Source organism: Tyto alba, unplaced genomic scaffold, assembly GCF_018691265.1.
Source record: "Tyto alba isolate M040663 unplaced genomic scaffold, T.alba_DEE_v4.0 Super-Scaffold_22, whole genome shotgun sequence".
Lineage (NCBI taxonomy): Eukaryota > Metazoa > Chordata > Aves > Strigiformes > Tytonidae > Tyto > Tyto alba.
In genome coordinates this window covers 31,336,261-31,351,580 of record NW_024881296.1, presented here as the reverse complement: position 1 = coordinate 31,351,580, position 15,320 = coordinate 31,336,261, and the positions used below count along the sequence as shown (strand labels likewise).

Sequence of the window (15,320 nt, the reverse complement as noted above, 5' to 3'; positions counted from 1 at the left end):
AAACAACTCTGCAGAAAGCAAAGATGATACTGCAGCACATGAAAACAAGTCAGAACTCTTTAAACACTGTTAAAATTTGTCTCCTGACATGAGGTAGCAGCCTAAAAATGTATAATAAAACAGAAAATAACATTAGAAAACACTTTTTCCAAAGTAAATTAAATGCATCGAGAACTGCATTGTCTGTGTAAGGTATAATAAAACATAGAAAATAATATTACAAAACACTTTTTCCAAAGTAAATTAAATGCATTGAGAACTGCATTGTCTGTGTAATGTATAATAAAACACAGAAAATAATAATAGAAAACACTTTTTCCAAAGTAAATTAAATGCATTGAGAACTGCATTGTCTGTGTAACAGCACCCATACAATATGTAAAGAAAAAAAAAAAAAAACAAAACAACAACCCAAACTTTCCAGAATATAATTACCTTTCAAGTGTAGTACGTAGCCAAGTTGTAAAGACACTGAAACTTCTTTGAGTTTACATTTGAGCAAATATACATCCTGCAGCTCTCAGTGCTATCTATACCATATCCAGAGATAACAGGAATCTGTTCCTTCTGTATTTTCAATCTACAAATACTCTATCAAGGCAAATAAATCTCAAAGAGCAACTTAATTAAAATTAAGAAATCTCTCTTTGCCAGAGTACATACGGACATATATACTCTGTTTATCAAACTAGTTTCGTGCTGTTCCACAGCGCTGAAAAAATGTTGTAAACTGATGAGAATCCAACAGTCTTTTGAAAAGCTGTATTGAACAAGCGTGACCCCACCCAAGCCCTGACACTGCTAGAGAAGGGCATGCTCAGTGGAAAACTGGGATTTAGTTCCAAATTCATTCCAGCATCCAGAAAATGAACATGGGTCAAGAGACAGCCCTGTTTTCCTGTTATCTGTCCAACAAACTAAGAACAACACAGTTTGAGAAAAATCTCTGCCCTATCTTTAAAATCAACATTAAAAGTTTACAGTGGTTTTTAACTGTTCACATTAAACCCTCATCATAACCACAATTTTGGAGATTAAAAACAGCAGTGAGCATTCATCTGTCCTGAGCAATGCTGTCCCATCAGTCTCCAGTCCCTTCCTTCCACCCCATTCCACCTCACCAAATGGGTGTTTCTATAACAGTGCCACAACTCCACTGAAGCACAGGCAAACATTACATTTTTTCCAATTCTTATTTAAAAAACAGGGGTTGGGTGGGGTGTGTTTAGAAGGGGGGAGGTGTGGGGGTGTGGGTGGTGACTGGGTTCTGTAAATTATTAGCTTATTCTGATTTGGAGGTGATTGATTTCTAGATGCCACAATACGTTTTTAATTTCCAGCTTTCATTTTTCCATTTAATGTATGGGCAAGATCAAAAGATTCTTTTTATACTTACAAAATTAAGTTTACTCTTGTGTAAAGTATGCTTCCAAGGCACTTACAAAAACATGGTTAATCAAAGCACTTTCTAACTCAGGTTGAAAAAGCATACTAGTACCTGAGAAATTTTTTTTACTGCAAACTGAGAGGCCCCAATGTAATAAAGCTCCTGGATGCTGGAATCCCAGATGCACATCATTGTTTTGACAAGTATCTATTTCCTCTTCAGTGGAAGTCATACAGAGAATTATTACCATCTCACATGTTTAGGAAATGTACAACAGCATGCAAGAGAGGGAAATAACCACAACACCAGGATTCAAGGTCAGGAAAAATAAATGAGAAGCAACTAATCTGTGCTTTTGGTAGAGCACTAGTGACAGACCCCTACAAGCAGGACACATTTGCAAGTAATTTTCATAAGCAGATATAACCATTAACTTTATTTCACCAGTATGTCAATGCTGAATGTCATACAGCTGCAGACACTACTGAGATGACATTCAAAATGCCTGTTAGCATTTTATTTCAGCTAATCCAACATAGGAACAATAGCCAGAAACCAACTGACAAATGCATTAAGACAGTTTGTTGTCATGTACAAGAGTAGAGTTCAATAGACAAACATTGTTTACAAAGCTTCAGGGTGTAAACATAGCCACAGAAGTGCCTTTTCTGGCAGCAACATCAGTTCTGTATTTCAACTTTAAAGTGCACTTCATATTTTTGCTGTTGTCAAATATAAGCACTACAGACAGAACAGTTCTCTCTGGCAAGCTAGTTTAGCAACACTGGTTGATGTTTGCATATTACTGAGGGAAATAAAAACTCTGAAAAAAGTGACGTTATAAATTGTTTTATACAGGTGACAGATGCAGAAGATTCTACTACTATTTTTGTTAATGTCAGTTTTCTTGAAATACAAAAAACAATGCTGCCACCACTTCCTATCAGTAATGAAGTCAGTTTCAAATACTTGGATAAATAGCATCTGTACCAACTGATCTTCAACAAGCTTAATCCAAATTCCAAATAAGTGCAAAGATTCAAGCTATATAGTGAAGTATTTCTGGATTTCTGAAGGTAAATTGCAGCTCTCTGCTGTGTATGTTGCTACCAGTATGTGAGCAACTGTTGAAGGACCTGAAGGGATCTTGACACACATGCAAGTCAACAAACCCAGGCTATTAACTGTATAGCATATTTTATGAAAAAAAAAAAAAAAAAAAAAAACCAAACAAATGAAAAATAGAGTACTTAAACATGTTAATTCACAACTGCTGCTGCAATGAACAAATGTTACTCCGTATTTGCTGCCAGCTATCCCACATTCTCCAAACCTCAGAGGTTAGCCAACTGAATGTCTTGTGTTGGAGTTTTCATTTTCATGTTTGCAGCTAGCACAAGCTAGCTGAGTCTTTCACGTGCTACTGGAACAGAAGTATTCCCTTGAAAGAACAAAACCAATTTGCCCAAGGTTCCCCCCCCCGAATAATTATAACACACCTAAAATGATATATATAAAGCAGAACACTGCAAACATTTTCCTAAACACTTATGTTTACTGGAATATATAATGAAGTATTGAAACTACAGATAACACTGTTCTTCGGGAAAGTATGCATCTACTGCTCCCGTGGGAGCCCAACATTGCCAACCCCAAGCAACAAAAAGCTGTGAAGGAGAGATGCCTCTTAGCTGAGCAAATAAAATTGGCAGCCAAGACTTCATGGCTCCCATAGGCTCTTCTGAATGCTGGTATTTGATTAGAAGAGTGAAAATAGCAGCTTTCTAAGTTTCCTGCTTTTCACGGCAATGGCTTCACCACTAACATTTCGACCACTGCAACATCTCTGGGCTAGACAAAGTGAAATGATACCCTAGAGGCCAGAAACAAGTCCAGCAATACTAACAGGGAAAAAAAGCAAGATAATTTTATGTTAATAATGCTGGTTTTCTGCCTGGACTTCAGCATTTAACATGTTTGTTAGTCATCTAAGTGCTTTAGATGTTTTGTGCTTTTTGGAAGGACATTCCCAGCATGAAAGATTGTAATATAAAACAGATAACAGGATATGCATGAAGGTCCCAAGGGAGTAACTATTTAAACAAAGTTTTCTTTGGAGAGTTAGGGAAAGATGACAGATAAGAAAGATTTAAAAGAATAATTCGTTTGTGAACACCAGGAACAAGGTGGGGAGGAGTATTTAGAACTGCCCTGTAGACAAGGAAAAGACAGATGGTGACTTGCCAAGCCACAACTGCAATGACATTCCCATATAAATATACATCACAAACTGCAGTTCACCAAAGCAGCCTCACCCATTGCAGCAAAGCCTTTTAATGACCACATCGAAATAGGGACGGCGTGTTATTACAGTCAGCTTTCAGGCCAAATTATGTAGAGGCTTTATTCTGCCTTCTTGGGCCACATTTTCAGTTCTCATTGTATATAAGCAGAGAAGTTTCAAAGCTCTGAAACAGTCCTAGGCAAACAGTTGACAGCAATGTATCATCTAACAGTTTTTATTACACAAACAAACGTAGCACAACATTATGAACTCCACACTGAAAAGACTTACTTGTTTGAATGAAGTCCCAACTTGCATTGGTTTGGGGGGTTTTTTGACTCCTTTTGGGTTCATCAGTTTACGTGTTGACTGAACAAATGCTTGAAAGCATATTTACCCTCATGTTCTCTGTGGGTACACTTCTCCAGCATTTAATCTTAGATCCAAGACCATGTTTAAGCTCACAGTTGTGGATTTCCCCATCCTATCTAAATTTTCCTTAACTCTGAAGTACTTTGAAATATAAAGCAATGAGAAAGGGAAAGTTTGTATAACCATATAAACAGATCAAACTAATTTCAAGTTTTCTTGACCATGGTATAGTGGTTAACAGCTGTTCTTTTTTTGCAAGAGCATATTCCTGTGTGGAAGCAATTAGGAAGCATGTATTAACAGAAAGGACAAGAGACTCAGACTCTTGTTTAAAATTACATCATATTCTCTCAGAAATCAAGATCACTTGAACAATAGTTCCTAAATTGAGATGTCAGAGACCAAGAACTGGAGCTCTGGTCTGAATGAAGTCTGGGATGTGCTGGTCTAAGAAGTCTGCCTAACCATATGAGCCTCAACAAATGAAAAGACAGAAACTTCTGGCACTTACAAAATGTATACATCTGTGTGTCTGTGTTCAGATGGGGGAAATACATCTTCATGATAGCCTTGAGTTTTGGGAAACAGTATGAACAACATGCAAATTAATGTTCAATAAATTCAGTAACAAATGTGGATAAAGAAACACAATACAAGGGAAGGATTGATCTTATAGCTTTTAATTCTTCCTTTTATTATGAACAAAAAACTTGGGAAAAAGCGAGTGAACAGTGAAAGATAGTAGACACCACTGGAGAGGAAGTCAGGAGTAAAAAATGGGGTGGGGAAGGGAAGGAGAAAACAGGAAACAGACACTGAAGACAAAACAGGAAAAAAAGGTCATGATTTGTGTAATAGCCAAAAAACTGCACAGAGGCCAGAGAGGGGGGCAGGGTGGGAAAACACCAGAACACCAGTATGGGCAAAGTTATATTGTAGAGACTACTGGGCAGACGGTAAGATCTGCAAACACTGGTCCTTCAAGTACCAGGCTACAGGAGATTCAGCAACTATCATTTCACCCTCACCCTGCCCATTGAAGTCATTTAACCACAAATAAATTTGTGCAAGAAAGGGCAACTGCAGACCTCTTGGACTGGGAAAAGCAAATCACGTACATCTGCTGCCCTTACGCCACACTGTTTCCACAGAAGAATTTCTTTGCAAGTGCCTAAAAATGTCTTTCATAGGCAATCAAATGCCTCAAGAGGCAACACTTCCAAGACTTTTCCAGTAGTTTCTTCATTTGTGTATGTTAATTTCATGATAAGTTTCAAGACATGTTCCTCTATGGTAAGATTTAAACAGAGTGCTCCTTCCTTTGCACTTGTAATTATTTATGTATTTCATTTTAAGCAGCAAATGCTTGCTTTGGATTGTCTAATGGATTAAGTGGAAAGTTGTACTTCCTGGAAAAAAACAGGTTAGTTTTTTCAATTTGCTAAAATGACAGAATGCTGATTAGTTCACTTTTGTTTTTCTGGCATACCGACATGTCCGTAAGTGTTTCGGTTCCATCCAATACCAAGATTTGAGGCACAATATTTAAATAATTTAACTACAACTTTGGTTCACCGGTTCTTACACAGTAAGCTTCTTCCTGGTTTTAAAACACATCATTAGTTATATTCCATGTACTTTTTGTTGAAGAGTCCAAAGATCGAACACCTATCTAAAATAGCTATCTGAAGATAGGAGCTAAATTTTGTGGCAGTTATAAAACTGGTTAATCTATAAAATTTTTTCTGATTTGGGCAAAAAATATTTTACAGATAGAGAAACTTGGGCACTATGAGGAGAAAGTGACACACAAGACACACTAAGACAGCAGTAAAACCAGAACAAAAAAAGGTCTCAAGGCTTCCTCTCTTACATACTGAGAAGTACTTCTAGACATTCCATGTAATATCATGGTCTTTCATTTATTTTCAGTTAAAACTCAGAGGTCACTTCTTTCCACAAATACTAGGGTGAGAGTCCACAGGAGTATTTTAGTTTTTCTTAAGACAACAGCAATAATTCCAGACTTCATACAGAAAACAGAAAGTAGAGACAAGTCTTTTGAATCTGTTTACATTATTAGATCCTCTAAACATGCACAAAACTCATATTACATGTACAGAGTGTCAGTACTAGGTTACATGGGAGTTATGAAACCTACAAAAATTTATGAAATGAGCTTTTTCACTTTTATAACTTTAACCCAGAACAGAAGTATACCCAGCTCAATTTCCACTGAAATAACTATTATACAAGCTAAAAGTTTGTTCTTGTCAAGTGATTTTCCTGGTGAAAAATCCAAGCTAGTTCATGCTTGTATGACACCACTAAAAACCTGGGGTCAAATTCAAGTCTAGAGGAGACAGAGGTCACTAACTATACATTTCAATACAACAGAATTAGAATTCACCACAGTTATGCACAAATGAACCAAGTTTTCATCTGTATCAGGTGAAGAATTTTGTGTTGGCACATTCTTTCTATGAGATATCACTGTCATCAAGTGATTCCCTGCAACTTCATTAATCATCATGACCACATTCACATGGAATCAGTTCAATACTTGAAGCAAGATGAATATGCAGTCTTTTTTTCCACAAAGAAAGACTGCAGTATTTCTCATGCATTTCTTATGCCAATTAAAACAATGTTTCATTGTTGTCTTTAACAAAGGAGAATGGATTTTAGGCTGCACATATCTACAAAATATACTGCAACACTTGAGATAAAAAACTGTAAAGATTAAAGTAAGCTTCCTGGAAAAGGGAAACAGAAATGAAACTGAAGGCATTCCTTTTAAGATATACAGATAAGTAACATAGCATGCTTGGCGTAACTTCCAAATAAGAGTTTCAAATTGTTGAAAAGACAGAATAACTTTTCATCCCACAAAGGTTATATGAACCAAAATACTGTACCATACTTCACATAAAATGTGAAATATGCAAAGCTATCCAAAAAGACTTCAAAAAAGTTGAGAAGTTATATAAATAATTCTTATTCTGAAAGCATATTATCAGCATGTGTTAACCCATGCTAAAATGCACAGATAAGCCTTTAAAAAAATAAATATATATCTCCATATGATAGAGACATTTAGATGGAAATGGTGAAAAAGAATTATGTTGGAGCACAATGCTCCATAATCCTGCAATGGGAAACAGATACCCTAAAATTCCCTTGACATAGCAACAAGGATGTTTTAAGCTGTGGTGTGTGGGCTTCACCATTTGCAACACAGACATACTTCTCACTTCATATTAGTTTGATGTATAAACATCTCTTTCATCCTCTTTTCTTCTCCCTCCTCTCTTGTACCTTCACTTAACCTTATTTGCTTTATTTAGAATCTTCCTGATCATCAATTAAGTTCTATGCCTTCCACTCTTAATTCCATCACCATTGCTAGAAAGCCAGGGTGCCAAACTCTCTCAGTAGCCTGGCTTATATCCAGACAGTTTAACATCTCACCTGAACAAAAAGAACTTAAGCAATTCAATATGCAAGCTGGATTTTTCATTCAAGTCATATCCACAGGAAAACATGCAAAATAATCTTCGTTAAATTATATGAATGCCTTTATTTGCCAACTGATCTAAACCAAAAGAAAAATTCAAATGTAGTACTTAAAAGCTGTTCAACTAATAAATTATGCCACAGGCAAATACATAATACGAAACAGTTTCAGAAATAGAGAATGCATTTTTGCAGCTAATTTTTTAATGAGAACTATATTACTATCTAGTATTAGAGATCTGTTTCCGTCCGAAGCAACTGGAAACCAGCATAGCCAATGTATCAAAGATGTCCTGGGAAGCTGAAACAAAGGGAATTCAGTTCTTCCTTTTCTGTGCATCACAACATGTGTTCCAGTTAGTGTTCTCAACACCCTCAATAACTGGGGAAGTGACAGAAATGCTTTTAAAACAAAGAGATAATAAAATCTGAGAATGGTAGAAATCACCAGATTTTCTGCTCTAACCTTGAAGTATCTTGTTCTGAAAAACTTGGATTGATTATGTTCTTGATCCATAGTCTATAAAGACCTCTGCATTCCCTAACTGAAGGGATTACAGGCATCAAAAACTAACACTAGAGCTCCTTTCACAGGGAATCTCTTCCAGAACAGCCTCTGATTAATACAGATGAAAGTGGAAGGTCTAAATACTTCTGAAAGAATCTGCCTGACAAAAAACCCAAGGCAAAGCCTATCTAGAAGAAAAGGATTGTACGCTCTGTTGACGTTGTCAGTGACCTCCTTTAAACTGTCATGGCTGGGATGAATAGCCTAAATCACCAATCCATTTTATGACTGCTCAATCTGAGCCAGGGTTTAAGCAGCATGCTGTGTGCTGCACAGGCTACATTAATCTGTCTACATGTATAAAATACATGGAGAGCTGCAATCTGCTCATGCCTAGCAAACAAAGAATATCCCTCATCTTCACTAATCAATGACTGCATTTATTTAAGGAGTGAATTTTCCAGTTCAAAGAATTAATATAAAAGTTTCAGGAAAAAAAATATATATCCTGCATTACTCATCCCAAAGCAGGTTTTACCGTTTGCAGACCTCATGCAGGGGTGGTAGAAATATCACATTCTTTTCCTCTCAATTTTGACCATGACACTATCTTAAGAATTGGCTCTAACTAATCCTTAGTATATCCTTTAGTAAATTAAAATAAACCCAGCAGGAACAAAAATCAATTATCAAAAGAAAAACTGTAAGAGGGAGAGATGCCATTTGTCTTCTCGCTAATTCCTAGTATTATGGGCCTGCAGAAAAATAAAGAATACTGAAGTCTCTTGGAAGCTGTGCAATATTTCTTCTATTTAGTGTTTAATCCCTTCAGGAAGCACAGCAAGAATAAGAGGAATGCAAACAAATTTTAAGAAGCTGTGCTGGAGCAAGTTTTTCTTCTTCTAGTTCCGAGCACTTTGTTGACAGTGATCCAAGAAAAGCCCTTAACATTTAAAAATTAAGTTGATGGAAAAAAGCTAATATTTATAAAAGCTATTTAGAAAAAAAATAGATAATTTTGTAAAGAAATAGCACTGTGTGTATTGCTGTGTTTTTAAAATTCTTTTAGGTTGCTTTAGTCACAGGTGCTGAAACAGATCTGACAGCTAGTTTTAAAACATTAAAATCTCCAAGTTCATTAATGAAGTGACCATAAAACTCGGTAAAGTCACTTTCTAAAAATGTTCAAAGTTGTCATTGGAGACATCTGTGTCTAAAGTATTCAGTCTAATCTTTCAGGAATAAACTGTTGGGGTTTTTTTTCTGAAAAGGATAACCAGGAACCATAAAGTTCTATGTATGGCAAAGCAATAAAAAAACGTCAATGTTAGATGCCAACTTTGAGTTAGGTTCTAAACAGAAGTAGAACTGACTACTTTATGGACTGAAAAATAATTTATTATTGTATTTCTTAACTTACTAACTATCCCAATATATTATACATCCTTCTTTTAAATCAGTTGCCCTGTAACCAGTACTCATTGATCAAGTCCATCAATACGGGGGTGAAAAACTTAGCTCTAAGGTCAGCACAGCCTGTGGAAAGGCATTATTTCTCAGGATTGACTAAAACCAAAGGTTTTACTAATTTGAAGATAAAACTACCTTAAAAGAATACATCCCCTGATTTCAATTGGTTGGCAGTAATACACTATCAAACTGTGTGCATATGCCTGCACAGAGATTTTTCATTATTTTTCTCAATAAACAAACTTTTCTTTCTGTTCAGTAGTTGTTAAAATGAATTTATTTCACCTGAATGCAACACTAATACTACATTTGGCATTGCTGTTGTGATAAACAACTACCCACACATTCAAGTTATTATTTACTTTAATATATACTTGTTTTTACTCTTTACTTCATGATGTTGAGTAACAATTACTTTTTATTCATGATTAATACATCATACTATTTAAAATGAAGTTGAAATTTATTTTCAAAACACTGCATAGAACTCTAAACTACATCAGTGAGATAAAAATTTTGCAAAGATACCCAATTTGATTAGAGACTTTGTATATAGACAATGCATTGCTATCCTCAAATTCAATTTCAAAACTGATCATGCTTGGTAAGAAATAGTGACCGGCTTTTTAATTTAGGTCCATCAGGCTCAGCTTCTAACTAGACTCTGAAGACAACATTCCTTTTCAGGAATTAGGCAGCCCATAGGTCCTCACTGTTTTTCCCCTATTAATATACTTATATATTAAATCATCTCACCTCAATCTCTTGTTGGTAAACTAGTTTTGATAAACTCAGTGGGTCAAAATGCCTAAATCGCTATGTAAGAGCTTTAAAATTCATTTTCTTCTCTCTACTTTTCAGCATGGTTTTAAAAATTGTCAACACTGAAAATGCTAATAGTGTTTCAATATATGTCACTTACAGCATACAAAACAGAAAGGTGTTTTCCCCACTCCTACTCCTTAGTCTCCTGTACACCCATCAGATAATTCCACCGGTCCTTCACGGCTCTAGCTATCCGTCACCCTATTTTGAAGGGTAAGAAGAGGTATTATAGATTCTACCAGGCTTCGTAGAAGCTTGACATGGGTTAGTTTATTAGTATAGATGTATCTAGCATATGTTTGAGCTATCCCTTTTCCGAATTTAAATTTTGTGCCAAAATGTCTATATTCATGCCAATAGTTAGGAGGCAGCATTTAGTTCCCAAAAAACACTGCATACAGCTTAAGACATAATATGCTACATCACAATTCATAGCACTGTTCTGAACACCTGCATCAGCACGTGACTTTATATTTGGATTGGTACATATTTAACAGCATCAATACTCGACATACTTTTTTGTTGATCAACCGTATCTCAAAAAATTGTACTGCTGAAAGTAAGTTAAACACACTGATTTCTTATCCAAAATTTCCCTTTTTAAAATCATGTCTCTCTAGAAAATGTATGTTCTCATAGCTGCCTTTCTCCAGTGTCTCAAAACAGCAAGTACACACTGGTATACACCCAAACTACTTCAGCAACTATCAACGGTTATAAAGGAAGAACTATAAAACTCAGATGCAACCATTACAGTTTGGGGTCGATAACCTAAGTTGCAGCATTTTGGGGTTTTCAACCAATTCACTTAGTTACATCAATAGCAGCTACAGTCACATTTTTGACTGTACAATAAACACGTTTTAAAAACATCCAAAAAGAGTGTAGACTTGGCCACTGGAAAACTTCTTTCTCCTTACACAACTATATTCCTTAACCCTGTGAATCAACCACCTAGCTGTTTAGTGCTCTGCACAGTGCAGAAGCCCACATGGGTTAGTCCTTGTTTACTAGCAAAGTGCAAGACAAATTAAATCTTTCCCCAGTTGTATCAAATTATATTTCGAAATCACCAGATCTATCAATAACATTAAACATTTTAGACTAAAAAGTCAGTTGAGTGTTCCTTTCTCCTTACTATACTCCTTTCCTCCATTACTCACCTTAATACTTGGGATATAGTGACTCCAGCACAACCCCCGCCAAGGTTGGCAGCCCCTCACCACACAGCAGAGCTCTGCTCCAGCACTTGGCTAGAGAGTCACACACACACTGCTTCTAAGGAACATGAGAAAGGGGAAAGGCAGGTGCTGGGCAGCACAGCCCACCTCTCGAGTCGTCATTTTTTTCTGCAGGAGCTGAAAGGTCAGGCGTCAGGAGGGGATGGAGGCTGACACACAGAACAAGGCAGCATGTGGAGTGCTGTGCCAGACCTAGCAGGCTCACCTCCAGCAGCAACCAGCATTCTTGTTTAGTATTGTGTACTTTCACAACCCACATCATTTGGTTAAGTCTTAACTGAATATATACCCGTAAATTGGAACAGCCATTTTAAGAGGGACATCTTGTGTCCGTCTGCATGAGATCCAGCACATGAAAGTAATATATGAAGGTCACTGAACACATTATGCCTGACACTTAAACAGCATCTACAAACTAGCAAATAAAGACCTGTTAGAAAGTGAGCTGTACATAACACGTGCTAATTCACTCTGACAGAAAATACACTGGAAAAGTGATTCCCCATGAAGAGTCCTTCTCATGCTTTAGTCAATACCTGAAGCATTTTTTGCATAGAAATGCATACAAGCAGTGTTCTGTTTCTCCCCAACTTCTAGGTTAAAAATATAAGCATAGTAGTAGAAGATTTACAAATGCTTACTGAGAAGATAAACTAAGTCACATCTGTATCAGTGATATTATTCTAGGTACACCGTATCAATCAGCTTATTCCCTTGCTCATGTAATACTCTGTACTAACAGACTACAGTATTTTCCCACTTTGTGAAGAATTCCATGTTTCCCTAAGTTTCATGGGAAAAGAGAATAAAAACCTATAAAGGATGACTGGTAACTGTCATGCTATTTTTCCTCTAGTCACCACCACAACAATCAGTATTAATTAGCAGATTATATATTGTAGTATGCGAAATAAAATACAAATTCTATTTATGCAAAGAAGAGAAAAAAATAATAGCTCAAGTAGTTTAAGGTGACTAATGTTAATTCTTAATGAAGTCTCTAAACAGGTTTGACTTACAGAATATTCTGTATCATTACTTCTGTATAAGAACAGTATTACCATGAAAGAAAAGCATGTTATAAGCACACACCTTACATTCATTTGTTGTAATGCAAAAGCTACAACAGCCTTCTGAGTTTCCCTACCACTGGATAAGAAAACCTAAACTATACAGTAACACTACAGTGGAAAGATATTGTAAACAATTTAATTGAGAAATTCTGATGGAAAAATGAATGGGTATAAATTTCTTGACTAACTGTATTAAATATGTTAAGTATTTTTTCATACAACAAATGAATGAGATTTTGGGGCCACTTTCCCTTAGAAGTAGTAAGATGAACAAACCCAGCCAATCTTTCAATAGCACTTGCAAAGGTCTTGAAACAGGTGATGTGTTTACTTTCAATTCTTGGTGACCCAGGGGACCTATTCCAAATCTTTAATAGCTAACAATTCAAACATCCTAACACTCACCAAAACTGAAACTAGGACTTTGTTCAACTTACACTGCTGTCATAATGCTCATCATCTCCTTTATGAACCATTTTGCTCTTTCATGCACCACTTTACTTTTTCAGAACAGTAATACAAAAATGCAATGTACTTTCTCTCCTGCTCTGAACAGACAACTCTTCATAGCCACTCAAAGAATGTGTTCTGCAGTCTCTCATAATTTAATCACTGTCAGTCATAACAGCCTATTGTGAAAAATAATCTACTCATTTATTTTATCATCAGTGCACTCAAGCATGATCAATTTACAAGCAACATAGTCACATGTATCAGCCACGAGAGATCCATTACAGAGCTGCTGGAAAGTTTGTGAACAAACAAGTTGCTTTCCTCTGATTATCCACAGGCTAAATCTAAGTGTCTCACTGTCTTTCATTCTATTTTCACAGGAGAAAAAGGAAAGCCTTCAAGCAATACTTCTAGTGTTTACTTCAACACATGCTCAGACAGACAGTAGACTAATTACAATGTCAAATTTTAATATTAAATTACAGTTATAATATCTCATTCCAATCAGGAGCTCGTAGAAGAAAATGTCATCTTAATATCATAGTAGCTGACAGGACATCTGATATAAGCAGCATAGACGTTGATGCTGAGAGACCAGCAGTATAGCTAGCTGCCACTGGAAGCACAGGAGTAGTTTGTTGCTGCAGAAGGTACACTAAGGCTTGAGAGCTAGCAGGCTGTGCAGTTATCAGAAGGTACAAAATAGCAGTCAGACCAATACACCTGCACATATTTAACAAGCCCTACTCTCACACAGTCAGGATAATGAAGTCATGCAAGTAGTGCCAGTACTAGCACTAAGAGATCCAGACATTGCTAATCCAAGATTCATCATTATGTATTAGTAGTTACAAGCAGACTGAGCAGTTTCACAGAAGCTACACACACAAGAAACACGTGCATAAACACTTTTTTTTTTTTTTAACGTTTGCACAGACATGTATATATACTAGTCTTCTCTCAACCAGCCAAGAATTCCTCAGGGAATACCCTCCTACATGAGATGCCATACAAATTTCTATTATAATAAAGACTGGTCAGAAAAATAATTCAGTTATTATAAATGCTAAAGCTTTATAAGAATTTTCAAATTATAATTGTTGAAATAATAAAATTTCACATAAACTCACTGATTGCTGCCTTTTTTGGTGCCATATGCAGAACACCTGCACAATACCGTGCTCCTTTAAGTTCTCTCATCTCTTTAATTTAAAAAGACCACAGAATTAAAAATATAGTGGTTAAAAAAAGTAATTTCCAGTGTTGACATTTTTAGTCAGGATATGCAGATAAATCTACAAGTGGTCTACCACCAAGCTTAAAAGAAACCCAACTAAAGAAGCATCACACTGAGCACTGTCATTGAGGGTCCTTGGTAAACTACAGAAGCCTCACCCACCCATCCTTTTGGCAGTAGTATGATGCTACAGGGTAACCTATGTGGGAGACATGGCAGATATCACTGTACATTCTGCCAAATCCCCACATATTTGTCTGGAGAAAAACTGCAGAAGAACTGCAGATGCTGACAATTTGGAACACCCTCTGATTTGTATTATGCTGTGTTCTGCAATGTACCTGACCAAAACAGCAATGCAATTCTCACAATATACTGAGATTAGGTATTTCTCTAACTCTGCCAGTAAAGATTCCCAGACAAATCAGAGGAAGTTTATTTTTTATTGCAGTAAGATTTGACTATGAGTCAGAGTATAATTAATCCTCCACACAGACACTCAAATCACTTAATACAATGCACTCCAGTTAATTAACAGAATCAACATACTAGGCAGCCGCCTCGGTATTTTTTGTCTTGAAGTGAATTTTTGGCTGCTAGAAGAAAACCTGTTTTGAATGCAACTGCTTTCACAAGGAAAATTAGTAAGTGACTTCCATAAGAAATCCAGTGTATCAGAGATGTCTAAGAAAGTGTACATACACATCAAAACCGGTATCGGGAGATCATGCCTATTCCCTCATTTAAAGAAATTTAATTTAACCTCTAGAAGTGTTTGGTATAATTAAGTATGACTTTTGTATAATTAAGTATGACTTTTTATAGTTAACTGCAAATTATATACTTTGAGTTATTTCTTTATAAGCAAAAAATACTAATATAGAAAAATTCCTTACTTTCTCACTAAGCTACAAATCACCACACCATTCAACTTCTAGGTGTTCAAAACCATAA

The 15,320-nt window shown here is 36.1% G+C and overlaps 1 protein-coding gene across 26 annotated transcripts in view; it reads right to left on the bottom strand.

Moving 5' to 3' along the window:
* EPB41L2 (erythrocyte membrane protein band 4.1 like 2) overlaps positions 1-15,320 on the bottom strand; it is a 128,418-nt gene that overhangs the window by 87,901 nt on the left and 25,197 nt on the right. Inside the window, exon 1 of one of the 26 annotated variants that reach the window (XM_042795697.1) lies at positions 11,526-11,627. The exons of 24 other annotated variants lie outside the window; for them this stretch is intronic. The gene's annotated coding sequence lies outside the window, so the exon portion shown is untranslated. Of the gene's footprint in view, positions 1-435; positions 709-11,525; positions 11,628-15,320 lie in introns of those variants that run through there. One more of the 26 variants, XM_042795694.1, reaches the window with a different exon arrangement.